A 15,451-nucleotide genomic window follows, 5' to 3' on the forward strand; every position below is an offset into this window, starting at 1 on the left:
GGGTTGAGTCCTTAGGGTTTTCTATGTATAGTATCATGTCATCTGCATACAGTGACAGTTTTATCTCTTCTCTTCCTATATGGATGCCTTTTATTTCTTTTGTTTGTCTAATTGCTGTGGCTAGGACTTCCAAAACTATGTTGAAGAGCAGTGGTGAGAGTGGGCATCCCTGTCTTGTTCCAGATTTGAGTGAGAAGGCTTTCAGTTTTTCCCCATTGAGGATTATATTTGCTGTGGGTTTCTCATAAATGGCTTTGATTATGTTCAGGAATGTTCCCTCTATACCCACTTTGGCGAGGGTCTTGATCATGAATGGATGTTGGACTTCGTCAAATGCTTTTTCTGAGTCTATTGAGATGATCATATGATTTTTGACTTTTTTTTTGTTAATGTGGTGTATGATGCTGATTGATTTGCGTATGTTGAACCATCCTCGTGAACCTGGGATGAACCCAACCTGGTCATGGCGTATGATCTTTTTGATATGTTGTTGGATTCGGTTGGCTAAGATTTTGTTGAGAATTTTTGCATCTATATTCATCAATGATATTGGCCGATAGTTTTCTTTTTTGGTGGTATCTCTGTCTGGTTTTGGAATGATTTTTTAAATCAACAACTTCATTCAGATAATATTCATAAACTCAATTCACCTATTTAGAGTGGACAGTTCAATGGTTTTTATAGTCACAGAGCTGTACAATCATCACCACCATAAGCAACCAGAGAATATTCTCATCACCCCAAAAAGAAATCCGAGCACAGTCCCTCTCCATTTCTCTCTAATCCCACAGCCCCTGGCAACCATGGGTCTCCATTCTGTCTCTCTGGATTTGCCTTTTTTGGAATACTTCTTATAAGTGGATTCATACAATATGTGGTCTTTTGTATCTGGCTTCTTTCATTCACCATAATGTTTTCAAGGCTCATCTGTGTTACAGCATTCAAAAGTACTTCATTCCTTCTTATTGCTGAATAGCGTTCCATCAAATAGGTAGATCATATTTTATCTACCTGTTCATCAATTAATGGACACTTAGTCCTTCAAGGATAGAAAAGGTCAAAAGTAAAAGGATGAAGAAAAGAAAAACAAGCAAGCATCAATCAAAAAATATGTGGAGTTCCCGTTGCGGCTTAGGGGTTAACGAGCCCAACTAGCATCCATGAGGATGCAGTTTGATCCCTGGCCTCACTCAGTGGATTAAGGATCCGGCCTCGCTGTGAGCTGTGGTGTAGGTTGCAGATGCAGCTCAGATCCCAAGTTTCTGTGGCTGTGGTGAGGCCAGCAGCTGTAGCTCCAATTGGACCCCCAGCCTAGGAACCTCCATATGCTATAGGTGCGGCCCTCAAAAAATAAAAAGACAAAAAATTTTTAAAAAGGGGTAATAAGGGAGTTCCCACTGTGGCTCAGAGGTAACGAACTCAACTAGCATCCATGAGGACGCGGTTTGATCCCTGGCCTCGCTCAGTGGGTTAAGGATCCGGAATTGCCGTGAGCTGTGATGTAGGTCGCAGACTCAGCTCAGATCCCGAGTTGCTGTGGCTGTAGTGTAGGCTGGCAGCCGCAGCTCTGATTCTACCCCTAGTCTGGGAACTTACAATGCCATCATGGGTGCAATCCTATAAAGACAAAAAAAAAAAAATAGTGTAATAATATTAACATCAGACAAAGGAGACTTAAGAGCACAGAGTATTACTAGTAATGAAGAGGCTTGCTCTATTTTGAAAAGTGACTCAAGAGATAATACTAACTCTAAACTTGAATACATCTGAGTATGTATAACTATTACACACACTCATATATGTAATAGCTTCAAAATCCATAAAGGAGAAAGTCTGTCTAATCTACCATCAGAATGAGCTCACATACCTCTCTAATTGGCCAAAAAAAACCAAAAAATTAGTATGAATGTACACGATCTGAACATAATTAACATCCTGATCTGATGGATTTATATGGTTGTCTGTACCCAAAACCTAGAAAACAGACCCTCTTCTCAAGCACATATGGATCATTTACAGAAATTGACCACACGCCAGGGCATAACGCAAATATCAGAACAATTTTACCTACTTATTTTTAGGGCCACACCCACAGCAAATGGAAGTTCCCGGGCTAGGGGTGGAATCGGACCTGCAGATGCTGGCCACAACCACAGCCACATGGGATCCGAGCCACGTCTGCAACCTATACCACAGCTCATGGCAACACCAGATCCCTGACCCACTGAGCAAGGCCAGGGATCGAATCCACATCCTCATGGATACTAGTCGGATTCTTTTCCACTTCGCCACAATGGGAACTCCTCATAACAATTTTAAAAAGAAGAGTATCAGACAGACTGCAAGCTCAGTATGTAACACAATGAAGTAAAAGTATTTAAATAGTTGTAAATAATCTGTGGCACAATGAAGAAAAAAATAAAATTGGAAAACATTCAAAACTGAAAGATCATGCAAACCCTACATATCAAGTTTTTGGCAAAGTCCTCAGAAGGATCACTACTTGACTGTAGCACTGTCAGTAAGACAGTTCTACTGTCACCTCTTTCTCTTTTTTTTTGTCTTTTTTTTGCTATTTCTTGGGTCGCTCCCGCGGCATATGGAGGTTCCCAGGCTAGGGGTCCAATCAGAGCTGTAGCCACCGGCCTACGCCAGAGCCACAGCAACGCGGGATCCGAGCCACGTCTGCAACCTACACTACAGCTCACGGCAACGCCGGATCGTCAACCCACTGAGCAAGGGCAGGGACCGAACCCGCAACCTCATGGTTCCTAGTCGGATTCGTTAACCACTGCGCCACGACGGGAACTCCTACTGTCACCTCTTTCTATACTAAGAGCCTCCACTTACCAGGGTCCGTTACGCAAGTTAGGGCAAAAAAAACCAGATTGATAATCAGCAGCAGGTAAGGCAGGAAAAGGTAGTACAAGGAGAACTCCAGCTCTTGACAGAGGCCAAATATTTCCCAGGTGTATTCAGTATAAACCATTCCTTGCAAGACGAGATGCAGGATAACAAAGGTGTGGTTTCTGAAAGGAGACAGGTACACGACTTGTCCACAGGGGCTTCTCTGTGAAGAAGTCACACCATACTACGGAAGGGAACCAAGGAACAACCACTTCCTTTGGGCTTGAGATAATAGTAAGAATTACAAAGAAATCTAGTGAAACATTTTGCATACCGCCTACAACAGAGTAAGTACTCAGCAAATGTTGTCTATTGTCATCATCCATAATCTTTGCTGGGAATTGAAGTCTCGGCATCAGTGTTTATTTCCTTCTACAGAAATGCGTGTCGATACTTTCTCATTCTTTAAATATTGCTATTTAAAATTAAATATGTCAAAAGCCTGGAGACAAAAGGCAGATTATCTGCGAGTAGAGATTCTGAACCCTGGACGCCTGATCCCTCCTGCACCCTTCCTTCCCTGTACCATGCTGGAAATCGAAATAGAAACGAGGTAATATTTAAACTCTGAAGTATAAGTACCGTGTATGGAAGAGGTAATGAAGCAATCGCAGCAAGGCTCTCTGAACGCATTCTGGAATTAGATAGGAGAATATCTGGAAAAGAAAAAATGAAAGAGTCAGTTTCATTTCTCATTCCCCCCACTCCTCAACAAATTAGATGCTTCCCTTTCAGCGGCAATACTGGAGATATTAAGGTGCATTTCTGCACAGGAGTAGAGAAGAGATTTAAGGGAGAAGAAAGAGAAGGGCTTCCCTCAGCTGGCCTTCCTGTGATGCCAACTCCTTCATTTCCATCCTGACCCCAAACAAGGCACCAAGTTGGGATCTTTAAGCAAAGGGAGGTGAGCAGAAGGGATGGATAAGGTGATGCTAATGCGAACCGTTCATGTAAACTTCCCTGCCTTGGGTTCAATCCTAGGTTCCGGAGTCCACCTCCACACCACTGGGCATTAGCCCAGACGCCTCCCAAGCCAATCCCGTCCCAAGGCTGCTCACCCCAATTCTGCTCACTTTGATCCCTGGAGGAGTGTGGGCAGCCCTGTGTTTCCTGCTCATACTACCCCCAGTTTTACCCATTGGGCCCCTCCAGGCAGACACCGCCCACAACCATGCCCAATTACAGGCATCAAAGCCACAGAAAAGCAGCCAATCGTGAGAATGCTATCTTCTCTCAAGGCATCATCAAAACATTACTTTCAACAGTAACAAAACAAAAACAGAAAGACTTTCAAATATACCACAATTCTCATAAGTGAAAGAACAAGCGAACAAATAAATAAAAATGAAAAAAATGTTTAAATCTTTTGTTGTTGTTGTTCTGACAGAAAACTGGTGAGCCTTGGAAACTGGTGGTGTTCTAGTCCCGTGGTCTCTAAGCATCACTGTTACCTGTGCTCCTCCTCTGACCAGGCCTTTCAAGCAATGGATTTTCGAGCAGATGCAAATTGTAATAACACCAATTACCAACAAAGCCAGGTAGAACAAGAAGAGAAACAAAAAGTCCATCCTGGGCTACAAAGGAATAGAGAGAGTGTGACTACTACTGAGGGCTATATTCCAACACATATTCTCAGATATCAATTTCCTAAATGGCTCCCCAAACAATTCACAAGCCTTCAAGCACACACTGTCGGGAGTTCCCGTCGTGGCTCAGTGGTTAACCAATCTAAGAACCATGAGGTCGCGGGTTCCATCCCTGGCCTTGCTCAGTGGGTTAAGGATCCGGCGTTGCCGTGAGCTGTGGTGTAGGTTGCAGACATGGCTTGGATCCTGCGTTGCTGTGGCTCTGGCATAGGCCGGTGGCTGCGGCTGCGGCTCCGATTGGACCCATAGCCTGGGGACCTCCATATGCTGCGGGAGCAGCCCCAGAAAAGGCAAAAAAAAAAAAAAAAAACCACACACTGTCAATGGGGCTTCCCAGCTGGTCCTCCTTCAAAAGTTTCCTAATCAAACCACTGCGGTCTGCTCTGCAGCATCTCCTGCCTGAAAATACCAACATTTGAGGGGAATAATATGCAAAATGCACTTGCCTCCCCTGCTCCAGCAATAAATCATTCTTTTACTTTCCCAAATATAAATATTCTCAAGGACCTTGATACAAAATGTACCCCTAAAGAATTTGCTGACGATACTATTGGAAGAAGCATCCACTAGGGGCAGTCAGGGGCCCACAGCCAGAATAAGGCATGGCGTCCCAAAAAACATCCTTCCAGGACGGTGACCACAACAACCCGGCATCACCCACAGGGACCAAGGCCAAGACACAGACCTGTGTTAATAAACTGGAAACAGTTACTTTTGGCCTTAGCAAATATTCTGGGAGGGACTTCCAACTGAGATAGCTAAACGTAAAAACTCTTCATGAGATAAGATAGGAAACAAAGAGCAGCAATTCTCACGAGGTGATTCAGGATCCCCAGCCTATATATTTATTTTGTTTGCATAGCTTTCAGCCGGCAGTTCGGACATTCCTCCTTCGAACATTCACTGAGAATTCAAATGGCATCTCCTCTTGTGCAGCGGCGTACGCCTGGCACAACAGGTGGCACCCAAAACTTCAGGAGACATGATTCCTCTAGGAGACTGGATCGGGCTGCAGAGACATCAATTCGACATTCACATAACGTGACAGGCTAGGAGTCAGGGGCTGAATACAGTGTGGAAAAGAATCTGAAAGTTGGGGGGGGGGGCGCTGTTGAGACCCCGCAAGGTGAACAGAGTTATGAGATTTCGAGTGGAAAAGCTAATTGGGAGCTTCTGGATCTCTGGTGTTTATTCCTATGCCTGAGGAGTTCCCGCTGGGGACCCAACAGAAAGGCATTTCCAAGGATACTCTTGGTCCGAAGATTCCAGCAGGTGGGCCTGGCCCGTGCTTCCCCGGGGAGCTGGAACCCGGGACGGGTGAGACAAGATTACAGGGAACACTGGAGGTGTCCGGGCGCCGGGCGGGGCGAAGGCGGAGCTGCAGCCCCACACAAAAGGGGGAAGGGCGGGTCAGACAGGGAGACCAACCCCCCTGAGCCAGCAGGGGTACCTAAAAGCTAGCAGAGGCGGACTTACCGCCGGGATCCGCCAACCGCCAACTGCACCCCGCCAGCGCCTCTAGGGCGCGTCCCCAGACTTCCGGCGGAATCGTGACGTCACACGCGACGCTGGAAGGGGGGATCTAGCCCGACTTCCGGTGGAACGCCGCGGAGGGCTGTGGGGCGGGGCCTGTCGCGTTCGTCCCGCCCCTTCGACGGTGACTGTCGCTTCCCGCTGGGGCTCCTCCAGACCGCGGTCAGGTGTGACCGCTGGGAGGTCCAGTTTTACAGAACTGTTGCTGGGAATCTTCTAGGCCTGTGTGGCCAGAACGCCGAGGTTGTGGAGCGGAAGGTGCCGCCCAGCGGCCTGGGTAGAGCCCAGTCAGAGCCCGGCTCCTAGCCGAGCAGGGGCCCCGGCGGCCCAGAGCGGGCACACTTGCGGGGCTCGGACACTGTCTTCGTGGTGAACAGCTTGCTTTGCGTTCTGCCAGTCACACCGCTGGGATCTGTCCGAACCGTCCCAGTGTCTTCACTCCTGCTGTCTCGGCACAGCTGTGAACATACTGCTCCTGGGAGCATGACAATCGCTTGACTCCAAACCTGGGGAATAAGAGAGAGGGCTGTTGAGTGATAGTTGAACCTAGAGAAGAGCTGCTTCCAAACACAGCATTGAGAAGTCCCCTGTGGGGTGTTCATTTGCCCCGAACGCCTCCGAATCTGCTGAGACCACCTATTCTCAAAGGCCTCTGAACAGCTGCTTGTCACTGAGCCAGGCCAGTCCTCCCTTTGAGAAGTAATGTCTGATCTCCAAACACGAGCATTAAAGCGCCCCGCTCTTCCTGTTTTTTTGCTGCCTACCCCAGCTTCTTAAGTCCTTTTATAAAAACATACCAACCCGGGCACCTTCTGATACATTAGGTAAAAGGCCTGCATGAACTTGTGGACACAGAACTGAAAAACAAAAAGCAAAAACCAGAAAATGTGATACCACCAGGGAACCCTGTGGTTATGGATGGAACCTCATCACCTATTCAGAGGGGCTGGATTTCGTCGTGTCTCAGCTGACTCATCACCCTGCTGGTTAATTCTGAGCTGGTGGTTAAGTATTTTGATTAACTTTCTTCCCTCATAAATGCAGAACTTTATTTTTATCCCCATTTGTTTTTCTCTGGATGGTTTCAGTTGAGCCTAACTTTAAATCTTGGTTGGTCCCCTAGGGTATTTTGTGCTGGGCCACTTTTCTTTCATTTTTAAAAACGTATGCAACCAATACGATATTATGTTATCCTGGTAAGAGTCAAACTATATGAAACAAAACCAGAAATCTCCCTTGATCATCACCCCTCCCGAATCTCAGCCCCTTGACAGAATTAATCATTTAGTGTGTATCTCCCAACACTTTTACACATTTCTATATATGTACTTATTCAAGACATGTATTTAGTACCGGTATATGCCAGGCACTCTTTTAGGCACTGGAACATAGCAATAAAACAGATAAAAATCTCTGAGCTTCAGAGCTTACATTCTTGTGTAAATATACGAATATATAATTTATTGGTTACCAAAACAGGATTATTTTATACATAGTGGTTCTACGTCTTTATTTTTTGCACCCAACAATATATCTTGGTGATCTTTCCACACCACTACATATAGATGTATGATATTGTGTTTATCTCATTATATGCATTTCAGTATTTAACTGAGCCATAACTCAGCTGTCAGGGTCCAAACTCAAGGGCCTACAGGGGATTTGCAGATAACAAACCAGCAAAGTGACAATGTGGAACAGGTGTGTTTTGTCCTAAGCGGAAGTAGATATTTATACAGACCAAAGGACTGTCCACTTGAATTCCAGTGTTTTAGGAGTATTTGAAAAATCTAGATTTTTATGACATAAATCTAATTTCCGTTGGCAACTAATTCAAGATTATGAAACACCATTCCGGTTAAACACAACACACCCGCAGGACAAATTTAGTCCATGGGCTGCCAGTTTGCAACCTTTAATATAATTTCCTATTACTAAACATTTCGGTTAATTTCAGTTTCTGCTGTCACAAACAGGGCTGCAGTGGAAATACCTCCCTGACTTCATCACCCACAAATAGGTCTATTTTTCTAGGACAGCTACAGGAAGTAGAATTTCTGGGCCACAGAATACATGGGCATTTTTAATTTTAATAAATACTACTAAATTGCGCCTCGGCTACACATATGTGAGAGAGCCCATTTCTCCAAACCCTTGCCAATATTTCATAGATCAGTTCCTTTAATACATACATTCTGATGAGTGAACTGGCATTTTATTTATTTATTTACTGAACACACACTTATGTAAGACTTGTGTTCCCCGGGTACTAAGTAGTTTAAAATATTGTTTAATCTTTATAGTAACTTTAGGGGATTATTGTTATTATACCACTCTTATAAGTGAGGAAATAGAGGCATAGAGAAGTGAAAATTTTTCGTAGGATCATAGAGTTAGAAAGTATTAGAGCCACAGGGCTTAAAAATCAGTTTTCTTGAGGGAGTTCTGGTTGTGGCTCAGCAGAAGCGAATCTGACTGGTATCCACGAGGATGCAGGTTTGATCCCTGGCCTTGCTCAGTTTGTTAAGGATCCGGTTGGGAGTTCCTGTCATGGTGCAGCGGAAACAAATCTGACTAGGAGCCATGAGCTTAAGGGTTCGATCCCTGGCCTCGCTCAGTTGCTGTGAGCTGTGGTGTAGGTTGCAGACGGGGCTCAGGTTTGGTGTTGCTGCGGCTGTCGCCTAGGCCAGCGGCTACAGCTCTGATTAGACCCCTAGCCTGGGAACCTCCAAATGCCATGGGTGTGGCCCTAAAAAGACTAAATAAGTAAAAATAAAATAAAAAAAAATAAACAAAGGATCCGGTGTTGCCATGAGCCGTGGTGTAGGTCAAAGACGCAGCTCAGATCCCATGTGGCTGTGGCTGTGGCTGTGGTGTAGGCCAGCAGCTGCATCTCCAATTTGACCCCTAGCCAGGAAACTTCTATATGTTGCAGGTGCATTCCTAAAAAGTAAAAAAAAAAAAAAAACTGTTCTAGTTTACTTTGCTGGGCTTTCTTAATTACAACTGGCTGGCTTCTGATGATGGTGAACATTTTGTGTGTCAATTGCCCAATCATCTTTCCCCTTTTGTGCATTGCTTACAGTTATCCTTTGCCATTTGTATTTGGTTTGTTTACCATCTTCCTATTGCTCTGTGGTACTTACATATTTCATGTGTTTGTTAGGGAACAGGCTTAGCTGCTTCTCTTAGTTTAGGTTCCTCAAGAGCAAATCCCAAGACAAGGATTTAGTAAAAGTTGTTTGTTGGGGGAGATAGTCCCAGAAAACATGATAAGGTTGGGGAAGTGAGAAGAAAGAGTGGAAAACCAAGAAAGCAGATGTTGGCCACGTGGGGCTCGGTCCCCCTGAGTATCCTCTGAGAGGCTCCATGGAACATGGCTTGGGAATTATGCCACTGAGGGGTAGATTGTTCCAGCTGGGATAGTCATGCAGCTTCTCCTGGGGGGGCAGTAACTCCCTAATCCCTCTGATCTGCCCACACATAGGCCGGCCCAGCCCCAAGTAGAGAGCACACCCTCAGTAGACACTCAGGAAGCCCTCAGCATGTACAGGAATGGTCTGCAGGTGACCTCCATGGGAGGCTGTGGGGTTAAGTGTCTACTGTGCTGTGATAACAGAGAGACTCCAAAACACAACAGCTTCAAGAGCAAAGAAGTGTATGTCTTTCATATGCAATAGTCCAGAAGACGTAGGCAGTTCTGCTCCAGGAGAGCCACATGTTCACACAGATGAAACCAGACAACTCATCACAGGACTTAGTGTAGTTCAGGTTCTCTTTGTCTCCGCACAGAAAGAACTGAGTGAGAGAGACTGTGATGGGTAAGAAGTAGATTCGTGAGTATAGGACACCTGGGAAGCAGAAAACAGGCAGGCAAGAGAGCTCTTTCCCCGAGAACCAAGGTGGCTACACCTTTATAATCAAAGGAAAAGTGGGGAGGGACCACCTTCTTCTTCTTCCTTTGTAAAGATGTTGTAGGAAAACGGGGCACAGAGGATGGTTGTATGGAGTGGCCCCAGTGGGGTGGTTAGTTTTGATGGCCTGGGTAACTTCAGAGGGTAATGTGTGGGAGGATTATTCCAACTATTTTGGAGGAGGGGGTGGAGATTTCCAGGAATTAGACCATCGCCCACCTTTTGGCCTTCGTGGTCCGCCTTGGAACTGTCAGGACCCCTGTGAGCAAGTCCTTTAGCGTGATGATGTATTCCAGTGAGCGGATAACGACGCTCAGCCTCCACTGAAAGTCAAATCTTGGGCCTCGCCAGTTCCAACCAGGTTTTGTTAAACCCCAAAGACTGCGCCATTCTTTTATTGTTTGTTTATTAGTTTGTTGTTTTTTCATTTTGGGTGGCTCTGAAGCATAGGGAGTTCCTGAGCCAGAGATCAGATCTGAAGCACAGTCATGACCTAAGCCACAGCTGTGGCAACGCCAGATCCTCGACCCACTGTGCCGGGCCTGGGATGGAACCCTCGTCCCAGTGCTCCCAAAAAGACACCCATCCTGTTGTCTCACAGCAGGAACTCCTGTCATTCTTTAAAGGTGGTGCCTGCCTCCTTTCTTCCTGTCTCACAAGGACCCAGATTCTTCCTAGCTAGTTGTCCCTCCACTAGGTCAAACTTTCCAAACTTTCTCTAACACCTTCAGTGACTTAGAAGTCTTTTTTCACAGAGCTTCTTGGCCAAAAGAAATATCTAACAATCTCATCTCTTAAATAATTAATCTCTGAACAACTTCATAAGTATTTATGTCCTGACGACTTAGTGGCCCTTGCACAATTTATCATACTTTAAAAACAGATTGAAAACTACCATTCTCTAGGAGTTCCCATCATGGCTCAGTGGTTAACAAATCCGACCAGGAACCACGAGGTCATGGGTTCGATCCCTGACCTTGCTCAGTGGGTTAAGGATCCAGCATTGCTGTGAACTGTGGTGTAGGTCGCAGAGGTGGCTCAGATCTGGCGTTACTGTGGCTGTGGTGTAGGCCAACAGCTACAGCTCCAATTTAACTCCTAGCCTGGGAACCTCCATGTGCCATGGGTGAGGCCCTAGAAAAAGACCAAAAAAAGAAAGAAAGAAAGAAAGGAAGGAAGGAAGGAAGGAAGCTACCATTCTCATTCCTGCTCAAAGTAGATATTAATACCAGCAGCACTTGCTTTCCAAATCCGTCTTCACCAAGATCAGGAATTTATCCATCTAATGCTGGAAATGTGCACTTAAGATAGTGTTTTAGGAGTTCCCATCGTGGCGCAGTGGTTAACGAATCCGACTAGGAACCATGAGGGTGCGGGTTCGGTCCCTGCCCTTGCTCAGTGGGTTAACGATCCGGCGTTGCCATGAGCTGTGGTGTAGGTTGCAGATGCGGCTCGGATCCCGCGTTGCTGTGGCTCTGGCGTAGGCCGGTGGCTGCAGCTCCGCTTAGACCCCTGGCCTGGGAACCTCCATATGCCGCAGGAGCGGCCCAAGAAATAGCAACAACAACAACAACAACAACAATAACAACAACAAAAGAGACAAAAAAAAAAAAAGATAGTGTTTTATGTACAACACAGTTATTACTTTGTTTCCTCTAATTTTTCAGATATCCCACAGCACACCCATGAGTTTGTTCTGGCACCCGGGGGGCACTTGGGACACAGTTTGGAACCACAGCACTAGGGTGTCGTCCTTACCCCAAGTCACTACCTCCCAGCCCCTGAGTAGGAGAAAGAAGGGAAAGAAAAGCTGTTTCCTTTCAAGAAAGGAACTTGCAAATTGCACTTAGCCTTTCCTGCTCAGATCCCATTGGCCAGAACTTATTCACATGGCCATACCTGGTTGCAAGGGATGCTGGGAAATGTAGTCTCTGGCTGTACTGCCAATGCAGCTAACACTTGGAAGGTTATTATTACTAAAAGGAAGAAATAGAAATTCTTCTCTATCACATTCTGTTTATTAATCCTTTGTCTCTGATATAAATTCCAAATATTTTCTCCTACAGGCCCTACATCTGTTAACTTTGTTTATGGTGTCTTTGTCATACAGAAGTTTTAAATTCTGAAGTACTTATATTTATCAGCCTTTTCTTTTGTGGCTTTTGTTTTTGTATTGTTTTAGGAAAATATTCTTTGCTCCAACATTTACATACACCTAAAAAAAACAACACAGCACACTACACACACACACACACACACACACACACATTCTCCAATGTTTTCTATTAGTTGATTAATACTTTTATCTCTAATTCATCTAGCGTTTCTTCCCTAATAGCTGAGATCATTTCAGAGGGGAAAGGAGATATTTGAAGTGTTTAGCCAAGGCATTATGTATCTACATATCTTCCTTGACTTATAATGGGATTACCTTCCAATAAAACTGTCATAAATTGAAAATATCATCAAGTTGAAAATGCATTTGGGGAGTTCCTGTTGTGGCTCAGCGGTAACAAACCTGACTCGTGTCTGTGAGGACACAGGTTCCATCCCTGTCCTTGCTCAGTGGGTTAAGGATCCAGTGTCGCCGTGAACTGTGGTGTAGGTTGCAGATGCAGCTCGGATCTGGCTTTGCTGTGGCTGTGGTGTAGGCCAGGGGCTGTAGCTCTGAATCAACCCCTAGCCTGGGAACTTCCATATGCCCTGGGTGTGGCACTAAAAAGACAAAAAAAAAAAATGCATTTAGGGAGCTTGGGTCACTGCTGTAGCTCAGATTTGATCCCTGGCCCAGGAACTTCCTTATGCCATGCCCTGGGTGTGGCAAAAAAAAATTCATTTAGTACATCTAATTTACCAAACATCCTAAGTTAGACTGACCTACATTAAATGCCCTCAGAACACTTAACATTAGCCTACAGTTGAGCAAAATATTCCAACATGAAGTATATTTTATAATAGTATTGAATGGTATTGAATAGCTCTTGTAATTTATTGAATACTGCACTGAAAGTGAACAACAAGATGGTGGTGTAGGTACAGTATGGTTGTAAGTATATCGAGGCTGATTGGGAGCTGCAGCTCTCTGCCACTGCCCAGCATCACGAGAGAATCAAACCGTATATTGCTAGTCCAGGAAAAGATCAAAATTGAAAATTCAACATATGATTTCTACTGAATGCATATCACTTCTGCACCATCATAAGTCGAACCATTTTAAGTCAGACTGTCTATATTAAATTTTCAGGAGTTCCCATCGTGGCTCAGTGGTTAACGAATCCGACTAGGAACCATGAGGTTGCGGGTTCGGTCCTTGCCCTTGCTCAGTGGGTTAACCATCCGGCGTTGCCGTGAGCTGTGGTGTAGGCTGCAGACGCAGCTCGGATCCTGCGTTGCTGTGGCTCTGGCGTAGGCCAGTGTCTACAGCTCCAATTCGACCCCTAGCCTGGGAAATTCCATATGCTGCGGGAGTAGCCCTAGAAAAGGCAAAAAGACATAAATAAATAAATAAATTTTCAGCTGCCTTCCAACTCACATTCCTGCTTTTCGTGACAATCTTCTGCCCACACAGAGCAGAGTGGACACTGTTGTTTCCTACCCAACAAGTCACACTCCCTACACGCTCTAGGGTAGGACTGAACTACCCCCATCTCTGGGAGTGGGTCTTATTTGGTCTCAGGCAATCAGGATAATCCTATCCTCCAACACAGTGATTTTTCAAAACAAAAGCCAACTTCTGGAATGCCGTACCAGCCTCTGGGATGCAAGTGAACCAATTAGAATGAAGGTGAAGGAGTTACCGTCGTGGTTCAGTGGTTAACGCATCTGACTGGGAACAATGAGGTTGTGGGTTTGATCCCTGGCCTTGCTCAGTGGGTTAAGAATCTGGCGTTGCCGTGAGCTGTGGTGTAGGTTGCAGACACAGCTCGGATCCCGAGTCACTGTGGCTCTGGTATAGGCTGGTGGCTACAGCTCCAATTAGACCCCTCGCCTGGGAACATCTGTATGCCACAGAAGTGGCCCTAGAAATGTCAAAAAGACTAAAAAAAAAAAAAAGAATAGAGATAGAATTCCTGCTCAATAGTCCCTCCTCTCCCTTAGATTAACTAATGCCTGTGGCTTCACTTCCCTTAACCTGGAGCTGTGAGGAAGGGCAGCCTGAGGATGAAGCCTACTACATACTAGGAAGGGAAGACCCAAGAGAGGCATGGGAAAATGAAGTTAGAGCCCTGATCAAACCGTGCCTGAAGCCTACCCCCACCTCTGGATCGGCTAGTTAATGAGCCAAAACTTCCTTTTATTTTTTTAAACTGTGCTGAGTTACATTTTCTGGAGTTCCTGTTGTGGCTCAGCAGTAGCGAACCTGACTGGTATCCATGAGGACATGGGTTTGATTCCTGGCCTCACCCAATGGGTTAAGGATCCGGCATTGCTATGGGCTATGGTGTGGTTCGAGGATGTGGCTTGGATCCCACTTGCTGTGGCTGTGGTGTAGGCCAGCAACTGCAGTTCCCATTTCAACCCCTAGCTTGGGAACTTACATATGCCTTGGGTTTTTTAAGAAAAGAAAAAAAAAAAAAAAAAGACTGTAATTTGGATTTTTTCCTTTTCTTTTTTTCTTTCTTTCTTTCTTTCTTTTTTTTTTTTTTTTTTTTTTTTTTTTTTTTTGGTCTTTTATCTTTTTAGGGCCGCATCCACAGCATATGGAGGTTCCCAGGCTAGGGGTCTAATTGGAGCTGTAGCTGCCACCCTACACCACAGCCACAGCAAAGCAGGATCCAAGCCGTGTCTGGGACCTACACCACAGCCACGATGGGGACTCCACAGCTTGTCTTTCTTACACTCACTTCCCTTTGTCATCTCCCCGTATGTCTATGTGAGCCATCTCCAGTCCTGCCTGGAATAGACAGCACCTGTCCTTAAACATGTGGAGAAGAGCCTGAGGTCTTGAGAAGTCACCCTTTCATCCCTGACACCCACTGCTCTTCCACCGGTCGTCAAGGTAGCTTTAGATGGAAACTCGGGGTGTGTGTAGAAGGATTTTGCCTTAAAAGAGCCTTTGTGTCTTTCAGCTACCCAAGTAGACTTTAGTGTGTCTGTTGAAAAGATTAAGTTCTGGAATAAAAAATATTTTGTTAGTGTCAAGGTGGGGATTTTATTTATTTATTTATTTGCTTTTTAGGGCTGCACCTGTAGCATATGGAGGTTCCCAGGCTAGGGGTCGAATTGGAGCTACAGCTGCCAGCCTACACCACAGCCACAGCATTGCTGGATCTGAGCCATGTCTGTGGCCTACACCGAAGCTCAGGGCAATGATAGCTCCTTAACCCACTGAGCGAGGCCAGGAATCGAACCCACAACCTCATTGTTCCTAGTCAGATTCTTTTCTGCTGCGCCACAACAGGAACTCCAATTTTGCTTTTTAAATTTAGCTTATCATAAATGCTTTTCCTT

At 45.4% G+C, this 15,451-nt stretch overlaps 1 protein-coding gene and 1 long non-coding RNA gene across 22 annotated transcripts in view; one reads left to right on the forward strand and one right to left on the reverse strand.

Annotated features, from left to right (window-relative positions):
- Positions 1 to 6,086, reverse strand: part of LOC102164641 (zDHHC palmitoyltransferase 4) — a 15,398-nt gene extending 9,312 nt beyond the window's left edge. For 2 of the 21 annotated variants that reach the window (XR_002342216.2, XR_014840070.1), the window contains exons 1-5: positions 6,030 to 6,086; positions 5,369 to 5,562; positions 4,359 to 4,481; positions 3,490 to 3,563; positions 2,851 to 3,029 (exon numbers count right to left, since the gene is read on the reverse strand). This is a non-coding gene — a long non-coding RNA (zDHHC palmitoyltransferase 4). Of the gene's footprint in view, positions 1 to 2,850; positions 3,030 to 3,489; positions 3,564 to 4,358; positions 4,482 to 5,238; positions 5,603 to 5,802 lie in introns of those variants that run through there. The other 19 variants (XR_002342215.2, XR_014840069.1, XR_014840077.1 and 16 more) reach the window with 13 other exon arrangements.
- A 101-nt stretch (positions 6,087 to 6,187) lies between these two features.
- Positions 6,188 to 15,451, forward strand: part of GRID2IP (Grid2 interacting protein) — a 56,084-nt gene continuing 46,820 nt past the window's right edge. The window contains exon 1 of the mRNA XM_021086075.2: positions 6,188 to 7,090. The gene's annotated coding sequence lies outside the window, so the exon portion shown is untranslated. The remainder of the gene's footprint in view (positions 7,091 to 15,451) is intronic.

This window comes from Sus scrofa, chromosome 3 (genome assembly GCF_054392235.1).
Source record: "Sus scrofa isolate SSC_HxYL_T2T_F1_AM1 chromosome 3, Sscrofa_HxYL_maternal_Yorkshire_Landrace_v2.0, whole genome shotgun sequence".
NCBI classification, from domain to species: domain Eukaryota; kingdom Metazoa; phylum Chordata; class Mammalia; order Artiodactyla; family Suidae; genus Sus; species Sus scrofa.